The 18,093-nt window shown below is 38.4% G+C and overlaps 1 long non-coding RNA gene across 2 annotated transcripts; it reads left to right on the top strand.

The window, feature by feature from the left end:
• The first annotated feature begins 433 nt into the window (after nucleotides 1-433).
• LOC114275668 (uncharacterized) lies at nucleotides 434-4,027 on the top strand. Of its 2 annotated transcripts, XR_014361233.1 has the most exons (3): nucleotides 434-586; nucleotides 1,706-3,060; nucleotides 3,768-4,027. It is a non-coding gene; the product is annotated as an uncharacterized LOC114275668 (long non-coding RNA). The 2 variants fall into 2 exon arrangements; XR_003633792.2 differs by lacking the exon at nucleotides 434-586 and having other exon boundaries at nucleotides 794-3,060.
• Nucleotides 4,028-18,093: the final 14,066 nt, after the last annotated feature.

Below are 18,093 nucleotides of genomic sequence, written 5' to 3'. Positions count from 1 at the left end.
CATGTTTTAGGCAACTAAGATTTGTTAGTCGTGGTATACCAGTTTTTGCCTACTAAAATAAATTTGGTATAACTAGCATACTATTTGCTATTAATTTTTAGTGACCAAAGGTTTGGTCGGCAAATATTTATTTTCGGCGACCAAAATACTTTGTCACTGTATAGTAATATTTGCCTATAAAATTAATTTATTCACTAAATAAAAAAAATTAATTTTACTTTTTATCTTTGGTGACCAAAAAATTGGTCGGTAAATATTTATTTTCAGTGACCAAAATACATTTTGTCACCAAAAGTGATATAATAGGCGACGAAAATTGAGATTGGTCAGCAATGATATCAATTTTTTTGGTGAAACTTTTTCAAATATGGAGGCAATTCACCAATGTTTTATTTTATTATTTTTTTTTTATATTTGTTTATACTAGTCTCTACATCCAAGCAAAAACAAGACCAGAGACTCATGCTCTCCCTCTCTCTCTCACAGGTCATCATCGATCTTCCACCATCGCTCACCGTTGATCTTCCACAGTCGCACATTGCTACCGCCGCTCGCTCGTCTCGCATCGCATCGCTTCAACATTGAGGTTTTTCTCTTCCTCTCCCGATCTTTCTCCCTCTCGGTCTCTGTTTTTCTGTCTGTCTCCCTTTTTCTGTTTCCCCATTTCACTCTAGATTGCTTTTTTGTGGTGTAGGGTTTTTATTTATGTGAAATCAATGAACCAATGATTGAAATAAAATGATTGAAGGAACGTTTAATTTATTGGGGGGGGGGGGGGGGGGTTTAGCCAGATTCAAGATTTCCCCATTTTCCCAAATTCACTCTAGTTTCCCATTTCACTGTCATGGTAGGCTGGTAGTAGATGGTGTAAATCTTGATCCTTTGGTGGTGCCCATTGTGAATTTCCAATGAAAATGATTTGTGTAAACATCAAATTATATACAATTAATATAGTCAACTTACATATAATTTTCAGTATAATTGTGGGTAATTTTTCTGCATATGTAGCATTATTGAAGACAAAAAATGCTACCTCACTCTTGGGGTAATTTTCGAGGTATAATTTTGTAAGCAACTCATTTTAAAAAACGCACATCCTACTTACTTGGTATCATATTTCCCCTTTCATGCACGCTTTGTGTTTCTTTCTCCACCACACTCTCCCATGTGTTCTTTGTTTTTCCATTTTTCTCAGAGTCCTGAGATAGACACCAGAATGATTTATGGCTTTTGATTTATGGGCTTGAATAACATTTTGAGATTTTCTTTTCATTTGAAGTGCATGTTAATTTGTTTATGTGAATGAGTTTTCTTTAAGATCATTCAACAAAATGCTACAATTATAAATGTCTGGTTATCCTCCTAGCTAGGTTAGATAGCTTTGCCACCATTGATGATTGATTGGCTCTTTGCATATGTATTGGTTTGATCTCAATAAAACTTTGCGTCGAACTTTAATTATATATGTTCTTTGAGTTTGTACTCTGGAATTTGGATATATTCAGAACTTTTATTTTTCTTTTTTTTAAATTATTTATTTATTTTGGGTTTTTCCCTTATTCCTTAGTTCTGTTTGTATGCTGGTTGAAATTTTAAATTATAGCATGATATTATTAGTTTAACTGTCATTCAGTTATGGAGAATTTTTTAACATTTACTCACTTTGTTTCGCATGTGGGCTTTCATGTGTTTGGGCTCCACAAAGAGAAGTGGAACAAGATTTTGGAGCTACTACTCGCCACAAGCTTAATCTATTGCCTTACTTTGTACAATCACTATATCAGATATGCTCTGCCTCTCTTATCAAAACCGACTCATTTTCTTAGTCGCTCCGTTACATCTGGTCTCTTTCTTTCTGTTTTTGGTTTATTTTGATTCTATTTATCATGAATAAAATGTTTGGCAGTACTTTCCTAGGGTATATAAATTTGTCTATATGGAGAATTTTGAATCCCATGCTTACATAAATTTGTGTTTAATGGATAAATACTTCTCTTGTTTTCTATTATATATAACTCTGTATATATAGAACAGTCCAAGAGGTTTTGTTTTGTGGAAAAATCATTTTTTGTTCAAACTGTTCAAAAGTTTTAACAGCTGGAAATAAAAATATTAAGGGTTCATGTATTGGTGGAATGGTTGAAGTGTGAGAGAGATGAAGAGGATGAGAAAAGTGGTTGTGATGGAAAGTAGAAGAGAGAGGGTAGAGCAAGAAAAATTGTTAGGACAAAATTGATATTTTACGACTTATTTTTGTTGAACCACATTTTTTTTTTTGTTGTGGTAATGACGAGATGAGATGGTGAATGTACAAGTGGCAGCCACCGAGTTGTTGAATGTAATGTCAGGGCTCTCTCTCTCTCTCTCTCACACACACACACACACACAAATATGCACAAACACTATTTTTAGAAGTTTCCAAGGTGACTTTTTTATTTTTATTTTTAATGGTGTTTAATCTGTGTAATCTCATTTGCTGATTTTCTCTTTCCTACCCCACTTATAATATAATATAATTTTATTTGTGTGATTGGTAATATTTATTTGTTGTTTCAATCCTCTTGTAATGTTTCTTCCTATTTGTTGTTTAAAAGTGCTTCGTTGTAGCAGGGGCTACTGAGATTGAGCAGCCATGAGCATTAATTCATAGTGTTTCATGATATTGTTTTGTTTAAATATTTTGTTTTGAGCTATAACTGCAAGCCCTGTTTATTGCATTTGAACAAAGCTCATCTTTGAAGCCCCCTTAGTAATATTGAAAATCACTTTAGAAAGTTCTAAGTTAATAATTTGGTAGCCATTGTAAGAACGTGGTCTAAGTTATGGATTGGTGGCGAATTAAGTGGGTGATGCCAGGATCTCTTAGTGGATTGATAGTGGTGGTCTGGTTACAAATTCAAGAACCTGGAGAAAAAAGCCTGAAAGCTTTGTTGTTGGCAAGCTTGTGGTCTTTATGGAACCAGGTGCCACAGATTTATGCTATGGAAGCTGAAAATTCGAAAGCTAAGGTCCAAAGGTTCCCATGTTGAGCATGCTCACTTGACAAACACATCTAACCAGGTAATTTTTTTAATAGAATTTGTAAGTTATTAATGTTTTCGTACACATATATATACATACATATATCTATGTGTGTGTGTTTGTAAAATTAATCAGTTCAAATTTGGTTAGGTTACAGCAACTTCTAGTCCTCTTGACATGGTAGTTTGACATCAAGTATGGTCCTTGTCATCGATACAACATACCTCTCTTACTCAAGTACCCACTAGGAGCTAATCATATATATCACATTACTTCCAGCTTTATTTTAGAATAGCATGCAAAACTTGTCTTACAATTAACCAAGGAATGAATATTGCGGACCTAAATTCCATTGTTTAAATTTAGACAAAATGTGCTATATAGTCAAATTCATGACATGACGAAACTTGTGCTTGTTTTAAAAATTTTATTTTTATTTTCTTGTGAAGCTTCAACAAGACATCTCCCCATTATTTATTACCAAATGGGCTCTTTCTGATTCTCTCAAAATATTGTTTGAAAGTAATTAGTTGATTGTCATTTTTCACAATTACATTTGATTTACATCGTTGAGGTTAGGGGATCCTGATATTGATAATAGGCATGGTTTTGATTGTTGATTGATGCATTTGGTTGTTATTGATTTTTTAAGCTATTGTTTGATATGGTCTAAACACTTACGGTTGTTACTTTTATATAATTTGTTGTAGTGTGGTGAACTAATTATGTTTATCTTTTGGATGCAGATTTTGCAAGTTATGAATGCTAGCCGAGAATATATATACAAGTGAGAATTTGGGAACTGATTTTATTTTGATAATTTCTCTCTCCGGAAGATGGATATCACTATGACTTCTCAGAACTTATGGTTGGAATAATTTTCTTTTAAATTTTTTTGCTTTAACTTTGTTAGTGTGGTAGAATATTTTATAATTTTGGCAAGGGATTTTTATTGCAATATAAATAAATTTATATTTCAATAATAAATAATTGATTGTGGTTTGAATTTTTTTTGTTTTTGATGATGATCCTATGGTGGTAATATTTATTTATATGGGATGTGGCAATTAATATGGATGTCAAATTAATATGGGATGTGGCAATTAATATTCAATTATTTATAAAATCGATTCAATTTTTACCGGCATTTACACATGCTTAGTTGTAACTTTTAAAAGTGTCAATGAAAAGAACATATAAGTGGCATTTTGTAGTAGTAATAGTAGCTTTGCAAAGTGTCACTAAAATAAGTTCCAATGGCACTTATATTCATTTAATGGCACAAATGAATTGGATTTAGTGACATTTATGAAATTGTTATAAATATCAATTGTGACATAACAAGCGTCATTAAAAATTCATATCGAGGTATTTTTAAGATTGCAAGTCTTCTTTAATGGCACTTGATAGCGTCACGAATAGTGTCTACCACGACATTAAAGTGTCATTGCAAGTTTTGAGCCATGATGGTGTAATAGCACTTACAAGTGTCACTAAAGTGCCACAAACTTTTTTTTTAATGGCGCTTAATAGTGTCACAAATAGTATCTATTATGACATCAAAATGTCATTGAAAGTTTTTAGCCATAATGGTGCAGTGGCACTTACAAGTATCTACCGTGGTACTAGTATCTACCATGGCAGGGGTATAAATGACACTTGTTCAAAATGCCACAAGACTAAAAAATGTCATTAAAAGAATAGTTTTGTGGCACTTTCAAATGTCGATAAATTAAAAAAATGTTGTAGTGTTTACTGAATTCTTTTAATATTTTAAACAATTTTTTTTTTTAATTTTTAGACATATCTAACATAAATATACCTAAAAAGTAAAAAATTTATAAAAAAAATCTTTTAAAAATTCACTAAATACCAAAATACAAAAAAAAAGAAAAAAAAGAGAATTCAGTACATTTTTTATATTTTTATGTATTTATTAATTTTTTAAAATATTTTTTCACAAATTTTTTACTTTTTAGATACAACTAAGTAAGGTGCATCCAAAAAAATAAAAAAAAATGTTTAAAATGTTAAAAATATTTATTAAAAACAAAAAAGCAAGAAAACAAAAAAAATTAATTTTAAAAAAATTTAATTCAAAAAACTCAAAACAAACACAGTAAAAACGTGGGCCGCAAAAAAACAAGGGAGAGAAGGGAGAAAATTTTCTGATATTGGAGATGAGAAAGCCAAGAAAGTAAGGTAGGTGGTACTCGTCTATTAGTGAATTACACTCGAGTGTTTAGAACGTGGATTTAAATGTTCGTTTATGTGCAAGTCTTTAACTTATTATTATAGGATTAAGTGGTCCTATTATATAAAAATATAACATCATTTAAGAATAATTATGAATAGGGATGATTATTTTAATTTGATTTGTGGGGTTCATTTATACTCATTTGAATGAGATAGATTTTACCCGATTAATTCTTATGTAGGGTAGGGGTGGATTCAGTGGCGGAGCCAGAAATTAAGTTAGATGGGGCATTTATTAATTATAATTTTTTATTTAAAAAAAAATTATGAGCAACATTAAGATAATAATCATTTTATGAGATAAATTTAAACATAAAAAATTACATATTCATTATTAATAAGAACAAATCAAAATTCTATAATAGTGTGGAATAGTTCGGTGTGAGATGATGATGTAAGTTTACAACTTTCCAAGTCAACACTTGGTTACGAAATAAGAGAGTTCTAACTCATAACATATTAAGCTCTTAGCTTGAATTACATGTAATACAAAAGATAACAAAAGGAAATAAGCCTTCCGCTCCTAAACCTCCCAAGCTACGTCTTTGGAGACGGCATATCACCTGTACCTGAAAATGGTGTCCCATATAGGGTGAGCCAAAACCCAGTAGAGATATACTAAACTGAATATGGGAAATAACTAAAATATTAGCATTCAGCAAATGGTTAACACTTGTAAACCAACTTACATCATTTCCCAAATTCAACTACAATTACATCATGTTTCATTTCACTTGCCTTTATTTATCCACTTCAATTTGTATATATGGTTCATTATCTAACCAAATAATTTAAATGAGACTACAACTCATATAGTTCATACTTCAATTATCAACGATTCAAATGAGACTACAACTCACATTGATCACACCTCAATTATCAACAATTCAAATGAGAATACAACTATATTGTTCACACTTCAATTATCAACATCATTCAAATGTATAAAAGGTTTCGGGACTTTCACCCGGGACACTCCGGCCAACTTAGTTATCAATGAAGTCCATCCCCTATCTCCTCCAAAACGACGGAGTACATCCCCTATCTCCTCTCACACAATGGAGTACATCCCCTATCTCCTCCCAAATAACATACATATGCAATGTATTTAAACACTTCATCATATACGATAATCAATCAAAGCACATATTCAATGTGTTATTCCATCCGTCATATATATATTCAATGACTTAACTCAGTTGATTAGTTTCAATTTCCCCTAATCAACATGCAGTGTCTACAACAATCAAGACTATTTTTCACCGATAGCCCAAAACAGTTATTTCTAAACAGATGAAGAATTATATCAAACAGATAAATTTATAACATTTTCATAGGTGAGTGATTAATCAATCCAACTATACCATTCAATCTTACATTATCTCAATCTCACAATTCTTAACTCAATTTCATATTTCCATATTTCCCAAATTTAATTATACAAATTAAACATTCACAATTAATTAGGGCATTATCCCTATTTTCTCAAATATTGCTTCCAAGGCTAAATTTCATCAATCAAACACAATAATCTTATTTTAGGGACCACACTTACACTTGGAACCCCAAAAATAGAAAACCCCTCTTTTATAATTTCAAGTTTCAAACCCTAACTTCCCAAAATTCCTATAACTCACCATTTATACAAAATCCCTAACTTTTATGTCAAAACTCATAGAGAGGAGTAGGTTATCCCTACCTTAAATTTCAGAGCTCAAAGGAGAAGATGAACTAAGCAAGTGGTGAACTCCAAAGGTGGCGAAATCAACTTTTATTCGGATGGAAATGGAGGTGTTGAGAAGCTCCAACACTTTAATGAAGACACAAGGGTTGGGTCTCACTAAATCAAGATCAAAATGTACAGATGAGAGAGAGAGAGTATTCTAGAGTGAGAAGCTCTCAACCTAGGGTTTTGGAATGCTTTAGAGAGAGAGAGAGGGCCGAAAAAAGTGATTCAAAAAGCTTCTTCTCAGATAGAAATATGTACAGTCCGCTCGAGCGTGGGATGCCCCGCTCGAGCGTCAGACACAGACCCTCGCTCGAGCGTGAAAACGGACGCTCAAGCGTCGAAAGCACACTTCCAGCATCTGCAGACTTGCGAAAGAAATGCTGAAGGTTGAAAATTCCCGCTCGAGCGTCAGACTGCCCGCTCGAGCGGAGGAGCAATTGCAAAAGGGCCCGCTCGAGCGGGGAGACCAAAATCTGGGCATTAACTATTTGTTTCTAAACACAACCAACCTGTTTTAAACCTGCCCAACACATCTCAAAACTCAAATACAAAAAATTAAAGGACGGAAATGCGATACAGACAACAACAATCATCAACGGAACCGAGTCCGGAATACAATAAACAATGGAGGGAAAACCGAGATCGCTATAACCTCCCCCCCTTAAAGAATTTTGTCCTCGAAATTAGATATAAGTTTCAAAATTGAGGTCCTTTCAATTCTCAACAAGATTACAATTCAACATTCAACATCCTGACCGATTACCGGTCATTTCACCTCTTTTCAAGAGAGGAACTTACAATACAATTCAACATGCATTCCTTTAAAATTCATCAACTTCAACAGACATATCTCATGCTTCTCAAAACATATTCAATGTTCATGTTCATATTTGCATTTCTAAAACATAATTAACATATACAATGTTAAAGTAAACTTCCATTTCCGAACCATATTCAATGGTTATAACATTTCCACAATCTAAAACATATACAATGTTTCCAGAATTCATCAACAAAACAAAATTCCCAACACATGATTAAACATTAACAAACAAGTCCGGATATTTCTCTCGGACTTCCAATTCACATTCCCAAGTGGCTTCCTCCACTCCGTGATGTTTCCACAAGACCTTCACCAAGGGTATCGTCTTGTCTCGCAAGACTTGGTTCCGCCTATCCAAGACCCACACCGGTCTCTCCTCATACGAGGCATCCTCGTCTACCTCTAAGTCGGTCCAATCCAATACGTGCGACGGATCCGGCTTGTACTTCCGAAGCATACTAACATGAAACACGTCATGCACTCCAGACAACTGTGGCGGTAAGGCTAAACGGTATGCAACCTCTCCAATCCGCTCAAGGACCTCAAAAGGGCCAATAAATCAAGGGGACAACTTCCCACTCTTCTTAAATCTCATCAAACCCCGCCTAGGTGATATTTTCAGAAAGACGTGATCACCCACCTCAAATGCCAAAGGCCTCCTCCGACGGTCGACATAACTCTTTTAGCGACTCTGGGCTATAACTAGCCTTTTACGGATAAGTTCAACTTTCTCTGTCGCCTCTCGAACCAACTCTGGGCCCAATAATGGTGCATCACCCGCTTCGGCCCAACATACTGGAGATCTACACGGTCGGCCATACAAGGCCTCAAACGGTACCATACCAATACTTGATTGGAAACTGTTGTTGTAGGCAAACTCCACTAAGGGCAAGTGCCTCTCCCACGACCCACTAAAGTCAAGGACACAGCCTCGAAGCATATCCTCTAGAATCTGAATAGTACGCTCAGACTGCCCGTCAGTCTGAGGATGATAAGCCGTGCTAAAGGTCAACTTAGTGCCCAAGGCACTCTGCAAACTCTGCCATAGCCTAGCAGTAAAGCACGGATCTCTATCTGAGGCGATCGACACTGGGACCCTGTGCAACCTCACTATGTCCCGAATATACAAGTCGGCAAGATGATCAACCGAATCTCTAATGTGCATAGGAATAAAGTGCGCCGACTTAGTTAACCGGTCCACTACCACCCAAATAGCATCACTACCCCGTTGAGTCCTCGGAAGACCTACAACAAAGTCCATCGTGACATGCTCCCACTTCCATTCGGCTATAGGCAAGGGTTGCAACAAACCCGCTGGCCTCTGATGTTCGGCCTTTACTTGCTGACAAGTAAGGCACTTAGACACAAAAACTGCCACATCCTTCTTCATCCCTCTCCACCAAAATTGGTGACTCAGATCACGATACATCTCAGTGCCTCCCGGATGCACCGCAAGGCGTGGATGGTGAAACTCTCGGTGTACTTCCTCTCGGCAAGACTCTGGCACAAACAAGCGGTCTCGGTACCTCACACTCAGGTCAGGATACACAGTCAAACCCTTCTCAACCTTCCCACTGGAGATCTTCTCTCAGAGGGATTCTTCCTCAAAGTCATCCCTCTGTGCCTCTAACACTCGATTCACAAGCGTAGGTTGTGCAACCACAGAAAACAAGGCTGCAGACTCAACAGACTCATCTAGACGTAAGTCGAACTCGCCAAGAGCATCCAACATCTCCTATTCCCGGATAGTTATACAAGCTACATCACTAATGAATTTCTTACTAAGGGCATCGGCCACGACATTGGCCTTCCCTGGGTGACAATGCAACTCAAAGCCATAATCTTCTATGAACTCCATCCACCTTCTCTGCCTCAAATTTAAGTCTTTCTGTGTAAACAGATACTTCAGACTCTTATGATCCGAGAACACCTCGAATCTCTGACCATAAAGGTAGTGCCTCCAAATCTTCAAGGCAAAAATCATGGTTGCTAACTCTAGATCATGTGTAGGATAGTTCTTCTCATGTGTTTTCAAGTGACGTGAGCCATAGGCTACTACTTTCCCCTCTTGCATCAACACACAACCCAAACCCTCTCGTGAGGCATCGCAATACACTGCATAACCCAAACCCCTCTTCGGAATAATCAAAACTGGAGTGGTAGTAAGTCTAACTTTAAGCTCTCGGAACAACTTCTCACAAGTCTCACTCCATACAAACTTGACCCCTTTCCACGTCAATCTAGTCAACGGCGAAGCTGGCTTGGAGAAATCTTTTACAAACCTACGATAATAACCGGCCAATCACAGAAAACTGCAGATCTCAAAAACACTCTTTGGCTGTGCCCAATCTTGCACTGCCTCTATCTTGGATGAATCTACAATCACCCCTTCCCCGGATACCACATGGCCTAAGAACCTAACCTCTCTTAGCCAGAACTCACACTTCCCAAACTTAGCATACAGCTTATGGGCTCTAAGCAACTCAAGCACCACTCGCAAGTGTTCCTCGTGCTCTTCCTCAGAAGGTGAATAAATCAGAATGTCGTCCACAAAGACGACCACAAAACAATCTAAGAACTCCCGGAAGATCCGGTTCATCAAGTCCATAAACACAGCCGGTGCATTGGTGAGCCCAAAAGGCATCACCAAAAACTCATAATGGCCATATCGCGTACAGAATGCCGTCTTCGGGATATCCTCCTCCCTGGCCCTCAACTAGTGGTAACCCGATCTCAAGTCTATCTTAGAGAAACAACGGGACCCTTTCAACTGGTCAAACAAATCATCTATACGAGGCATAGGGTACTTGTTCTTAACCGTAGCCCGATTCAACTTCCAGTAATCAATACAAAGTCTCAAAGCCCCATCTTTCTATTTAGCAAAGAGGGCCGGTACTCCCTACGACGAAGTACCAGGGCGGATAAAGCCCTTATCTAGCAACTCCTGGAGTTGAACCTTCAGCTCGCTTAACTCAGTTGGAGTAAAACGATACGATACCATGGAAATCGGTGCCATGCCAGGCACTAAATCAATAGAGAACTCAATCTCTCGATGGGGTGGTAAACTAACGAGATCCTTGGAAAAAACATCCGAGTACTTACAAACCACTCTCGGCAACTCAGTTTGGGTCTCATCACACTCACTACTTATACAGCTAGCGAGAAGACAACAAAGCTCACTCCACCCTCACGGATCATACACTGGTGGCAAGACTCTACCTACTTGATCTCCCAAGAAATGAAAACAATCCCCGCTCAAGGAACATACAGTAACCCTCCGGCGGTAGCAATCAATAATAGCCCGGTATGACGATAACCAGTCCATACCCAAAATCACATCAAAACCTGACATATCCATTAATACAACAGAAAATGGAAGCCGGCGATCGGCGACCTCTATATCACAGCCCCGACACCCCTGTTTCAAAATCAACTCACCCCCAATGGGTGATACAACACAAATAGGAGAAGCTAACTACGCCAACTCCAACCCCAAAATAGATGCAAATGCAGCAGATATAAAGGAATGGGATGCACACGTATCAATCAACACATTAGCAACCGAGTTGCAAAACAGATGGAGCCGGTACAAGGTCTTGCGCCGTAACAGCATACACGCGTCATGAAGGTCTCTGATCTACCTGGTCACCTCTCGGAGCATAAGACTGCTACACAGACTGAGCCGAAGAGGCTCCCTGATTGGACCTCGAGGCCTGAACTGACTGAGCTGACTGAAAACTCTGTGTCTGCCTCGAACCAAATGCACCAAATGTGCCACTCAATTATTGGCAAAACCTCTTCAAGTGCCCCGCTTGACCACACTGGTAACAAGAGAGCGGCTGGCCTCTGCTCTGACTCTGGCTCTGCGGACGAGCCGAAGATGATGCTGCTCTCTGCCCTTCTCCCCTCTGCGGGCAAGCTGGAGACTTGCGGCCAAGCTAACCACATTTGTAACAAATAACGTCTCCCTGACTGCCTCTCCCAGAACCTGAACTCGGCACTGGAAAGGTAGATCTAGGATGCACTCCCTGGGACTACTGAGGGTTAGAACCCCTCTGTCTTTTACTGTCTCCCTGGCCATCCTGACTCCTCCTCTGCTTGCATAATAGTCTCAAGATGGGCTGCAGCCTAAACAAGGCGCCCATACTCCCTAGTCATGGACCCGACCACTCAAAACATAAGTCCGGTCCTCAACTTCTTCTCAAACTCCAAGCATCTACGCTTTTCGGTCGCCACCAACTCTGCTGCAAACCTCGATAAACTGGTAAAGGTGGCCTCAAACTCTGCCACTGGTGTATTTAGCTGCTTGAGTTGACAGAACTGGTCTCTCAACTTCTTCCTAACAGTGGGAGGCAAAAACTTCTCCTGAAAGGCATCAACAAAAGCCTCCCAAGTCCCTCCAATGCGCCCTCGCTCAAACTTCCACCAGTGACCCGCGTCTCCCTTTAACTGAAAAGACGCCAAGGTCACTCGAAAACCTCCATCTTCGATGCCTAGCATCTCAAACGTCTTCATCATCTGCTCTAGCCACTCATCAGCCTTTAATGGCTCCTTTGGATCCCCTAGAAACTCATCTGGATTAGACCAGAAAAACTCCCTCTTCAAAAAGGATGGCCCTGCCTTAGCTACATGGGCCTGGACTTCATTCTCAGCTTAGAGAATGTCCATAGACTCCCTTAATGCTCCTGCCATCTCGCGGACTAAGGCGCCCATGGCCTGTTGACCTACTGGCTCGGCCACGTTGGCTTGACCAACTCCCTCTTCCTGTGCCAGAATTTCATCCGGTATAGGCATCTCCTGCCTCCTAGGCCTACTACGCCTACCACCACATCCTCGTCTTGACATCCTAATAAAGGTAACAAAGACATTAGCACATTCACAAATGTACCGAAGCTATTCACTCGCGTCCTAATACAATGGACAACTGTAATTCACTCTACGTAAGCATATAATCACATAAGTACTTACGAATTTCATTTCCGGATAGTGACCGTCCCGTGGCGTTGCTAGAGTTCTAATTAGAAACGACAGTGATCAAGTGCCTTTCCAACAGGACTCTCAGAAACCCTAGGATCCAATCAACATCCTAGAAACTAAATCCCATACCCAAGTAGTCACGTAAACATGTTATCACATAAGCGCATATTATCATACATAAGTCTCTAACTAGCGAGACAAACCCACTGTGGTACTAACCACTTTCTACGTACCCAAAGTATTCAAACCCAGTACGCTCTGATACCAAGTTGTAACGCCCTCAAAAAAAGACATAGTCCAACTATTCAATTAATCCATAAGGCATAATAAAAGACTACATATTGCATTCATCAGAGTATTCATTACAAAAAGTATTACATGTTGACAACAAAAGTAAATACCCTACGGGTTTACAACTTTCCAAGTCAACACTTAGTTACGAAATAAGAGAGTTCTAACTCATAACATATTAAGCCCTTGGCTTGAATTACATGTAATACAAAAGATAACAAAAAGAAATAAGCCTTCAGCTCCTAAACCTCCTAAGCTACGTCCTTGGAGGCAGCATATCACCTGTACCTGAAAATGGTGTCCCATATAGGGTGAGCCAAAGCCCAGTAGAGATATACTAAACTGAATATAAGAAATAACTAAAACATTAGCATTCGGTAAATGGTTAACACTTGTAAACCAACTTACAACATTTCCCAACTTCAACTACAATTACATCATGTTTCATTTCACTTGCCTTTATTTATCCACTCCAATTTGTATACATGGTTCATTATCTAACCAAATAATTTAAATGAGACTACAACTCATATAGTTCATACTTCAATTATCAACGATTCAAATGAGACTACAACTCACATTGATCACACCCTAATTATCAACAATTCAAATGAGACTACAACTCTTATTGTTCACACTTCAATTATCAACATCATTCAAATGTATAAAAGGTTTCGGGACTTTCACCCTCGACACTCCGGCCAACTTAGTTATCAATGGAGTCCATCCCCTATCTCCTCCCAAACGACGGAGTACATACCCTATCTCCTCTCACACAATGGAGTACATCCCCTATCTACTCCCAAATAACATACATATGCAATGTATTTAAACACTTCATCATATACGATGATCAATCAAAGCACATATTCAATGTGTTATTCCATCCGTCATATATATATTCAATGACTTAACTCAGTTGATTAGTTTCAATTTCCCCTAATCAACATGCAGTGTCTATAACAATCAAGACTATCCTCCACCGATAGCCCAAAATAGTTATTTCTAAATAGATAAAGAAATATATCAAACAGATAAATTTATAACATTTTCATAGGTGAGTGATTAATCAATCCAACTATACCATTCAATCTTACATTATCTCAATCTCACAATTCTCAACTCAATTTCATATTTCCATATTTCCCAAATTTAATTATACAAATTAAACATTCACAATTAATTAGGGCATTATCCCAATTTTCTCAAATATTGCTCCCAAGGCCAAATTTCATCAATCAAACACAATAATCTCATTTTAAGGACTACACTTACACTTGGAACCCCAAAAATAGAAAACCCCTCTTTTATAATTTCAAGTTTCAAACCCTAACTTCCCAAAATTCCCATAACTCACCATTTATACAAAATCTCCAACATTTATTTCAAAACTCATAGAGAGGAGTAGGTTATCCCTACCTTAAATTTCGGAGCTCAAAGGAGAAGATGAACCAAGCAAGTGGTGAACTCCAAAGGTGGCGAATCAACTTCTATTCGGATGGAAATGGAGGTCTTGAGAAGCTCCAACACTTTAATGAAGACACAAGGGTTGGGTCTCACTAAATCAAGATCAAAATGTAGAGAGAGAGAGTATTCTAGAGTGAGAAGCTCTCAACCTAGGGTTTTGGAATGCTTTAGAGAGAGAGAGGGCTGAAAAAAGTGATTCAAAAAGCTTCTTCTCGGACTGAAATATAGACAGTCCGCTCGAGCATGGGACGCCCCGCTCAAGCGTCAGACACAGACCCCTGCTCGAGCATGAAAACGAATGCTCGAGCGTCAAAAACACACTTCCAGCATCTGCAGACCTGTAAAAGAAATGCTAAAGGTTGAAGAATCCCGCTCCCGCTCGAGCGTCAGACTGCCTGCTTGAGCGGAGGAGCAATTGCAAAAGGGCCCGCTCGAGCGTGAAAAGTCCTGATCGAGCGGGGAGACCAAAATCTGGGCATTAACTATTTGTTTCTAAACACAACCAACCTGTTTCAAACCTGGCTAACACATCCCAAAACTCAAATACAAAGAATTAAAGGACGGAAACACGATACAGACAACAACAATCATCCACGGAACCAAGTTCGGAATATAATAAACAATGGAGGGAAAACCGGGATCACTATAAATATAATTAGATATAAGAAAGGAATATTAAAAGTTTGTGATTCTGTTTAAATATAAATAAATAATAATTCTAAAAGTCACACTATTTATATATATATATATATATATGAAAATAAGATAAATTATTTAGTGTGTCAAGGATGTAAATGATTCTCAATTTTTTTGGCTATTTGAAATGTGGTCGGGTATCTACGGGTATTGAGTATCCTTGGAGGTGAGGATGGGGTTGAAAAATTTCACCCGTAGTGGGGTTGGGACGGGGGTAGGGGTGGGGTTTGAAAGTGGGGGTGGGGGATGACAAACTTGTCTCGTGGCCATCCCAAATTATGGAGTTTCAACATTTTTTGAGTCTAATTTCGAAACTTATCCCTCTGTTTATATCTTTTTAAGGGGAATAAATAAAGAGAAAAAGTAAAGTATGAGAGAGAGCTATTTTTATTCGGGGAAACTACATTTTGTACCTTTGTGTTTATTGCCTTTGAAATTTCTGCTTGCCACTCAGAAACTCTTGGGGATGTAAATACGTAGGCTTCTTGATTGAATTGAATATGTGCCATAACTTGTGAACCCAGTTTAAGGTGTAGGAATGTTTGACCATGTCTGACTTTTAACATAAAGAAATGACTGTGTATGGCTAAGAGAAACCACCACTAGGACGGATCTTGCCCCAATGAAGAGGACTTTAATAAATTTTATAGCGACTCTGTTTTAGATCCGACCCATTGATGCTTTGGATCCGGGTTTCATTGTCTTATATGGTTGTTCATGTCTTGTTTCCTCTTATTCCTCTTTGATTTTGGTTATTGGGGTGTGTTGGTTACATTTAGAGCAAGTTGGTTGCTTCTTTCTAAATCTGTTGTTATCTTGAATTTTGTCTCTACACCCAAGCGAAGCTTCTTGTGCTCGAGCAGTGTTTGAAAACTCTCAGTACTTTTGCAGGTCTACAAAACTACTGGTGTCACGACCCAAACCCGCCCCTACCGGTTTGGGGCCGTAGCCGGCCAGTAATCCGTGACTACCGAAGGCCTAATTGAGTAAAGCAAATAAGCAGGGCTAGCGGAAGCTATTATGCAAGAAATCAAAACGTGAAAGAAATCAAAACGTCCAATGAGCCTTGAATTTACATGAGGCGTAAACATTGATATGCATTTATCTACTTATACATATATACATACAGTAGCACGACATGCTGTTACAAGTTGTCAACGAGACATTCAAAGGGAAAAAGTTACTTTCACCATTAATAACCATTGTGCCAGTGACAACCGATTAAAACAGAACACGCGAGTGAGTTACAAAAGGGTGGACATAGACCACCTCAAAACTCTATTAGGTGGGAACCTCAAGGTGAGGCACGGCGGTTAGGTTGACAAAAACCAGAGCATGACCAACGCCACTATGTCCCTTCCTGAGCTGGATCACCTACATGTCATATCAAAATATGAGCTAAAGCCCTATGAATAACAACTGAATAAGGGATTGTGAATGATAATTATAATGATAACTGCAACATATACTGAACAGGTTCATATAACATCTGAAAAGCACAACATAATGTGTAGTAGCTTAAAACAATAAATATCGGTGGCTTAGAAGACCGAACTGGCGATCAGAAAGACCTGACAAGCGGCCATGAAGACCGAACAGACGGTCGTGAAAATTGAAGATCAGATACGATGGTTAACACCGTAACAACAGGAGTTCCGTTAAATGGAACTAACGGGTCTGCAATCACACAAATGGTACTAAGACAGATAATGAAAATAGAGGTAGAACTGGCAATCAATAACATAAAAACTTCCGGAGTACTGCGTAAATTTGAAGTAGAACAAAAAGACAATTAAAATCAAACATGTGCTTACCAGAGTGTTACTCACAGTGGGTCTCGAGATGCAGGTAACTGGAACTTGGTGTTTGACCTACATAAACAAATATAAGCGTGGAACACTTAATTTTCCACATAACTAGCTAATTAGTTTCATCGCTTAAGCGTTGGTTGGTCTAAAGTCGTTCACCCATGTTAAATGATTTTGTAATGCAAATAGACACTAATTACATATGTAAATTATGTTAATAGAGGCTCGAGAGTGGGGTAAATAACACCAAAAAAAAAAATGAAACCGAGGCTGCGAAGCTGCCGCACGTGCAGGACCCCCTCCGCACGTGTGCCCCTAAGTGCTTTTATTTCAGAATGCATCTTCCTTCACCCCTATTTTCCGCACGTGTGGGCCTACCCGCCGCACGTGTGCCGATGCTCTCCCGCACATGCGGGATTCCTAGCCGTACGTACGGTTCTGGGTATTCCAGAACCGAGTTTCCGCTCTGTTTTGGGGTTCCAAATTCCACAACATCAAACTCAAATTTGTCCAACTTAAAGACCAAAATTTAACAATCGTATTATACAAACAATTTCCACGTTCCTCTCAAGAATAGAACTTGAAATTCAACCTCAAGCTCTAGAATTTCATCAACAACCTCAAAACTAGGTGGAACTCAATGATTCAACAAAATTATAGAAACCTAACTTAAAGTCAAGCAAGATCAAATGGATGAGCTCTAATTTCTTCAAAATTTGGAGACTTCTTCTTGTTAGGGTTTATAACATAATTAACTACCTAAGCTTCTCATATTTCCTCATACCCTATGAGTTCAAGGTGAAAATTAGCTCTTATGCAAGAGATTAGAAAGAATTGGTACCTCAAAGAGTTAATTTAGTCAAGTTGCCTCAAGATTTCCTTTACCTCCTTCTCTTCTCTTCTTGCTCTCTAGAGCCCTCTCTCACACTTTGGTATCCCCCTCTCTCTTTTAGTTCAACACACACACACACACACACACACACACACACACACACACATATATATATATAAGAAAAAAAGAAATC

The sequence above is a fragment of the Camellia sinensis genome, chromosome 2 (genome assembly GCF_055761805.1).
Source record: "Camellia sinensis isolate YWXY chromosome 2, ASM5576180v1, whole genome shotgun sequence".
NCBI lineage: Eukaryota > Viridiplantae > Streptophyta > Magnoliopsida > Ericales > Theaceae > Camellia > Camellia sinensis.
The sequence above is the reverse complement of the archived record's forward strand: the minus strand, read 5'-3'. Positions and strand labels throughout refer to the sequence as shown.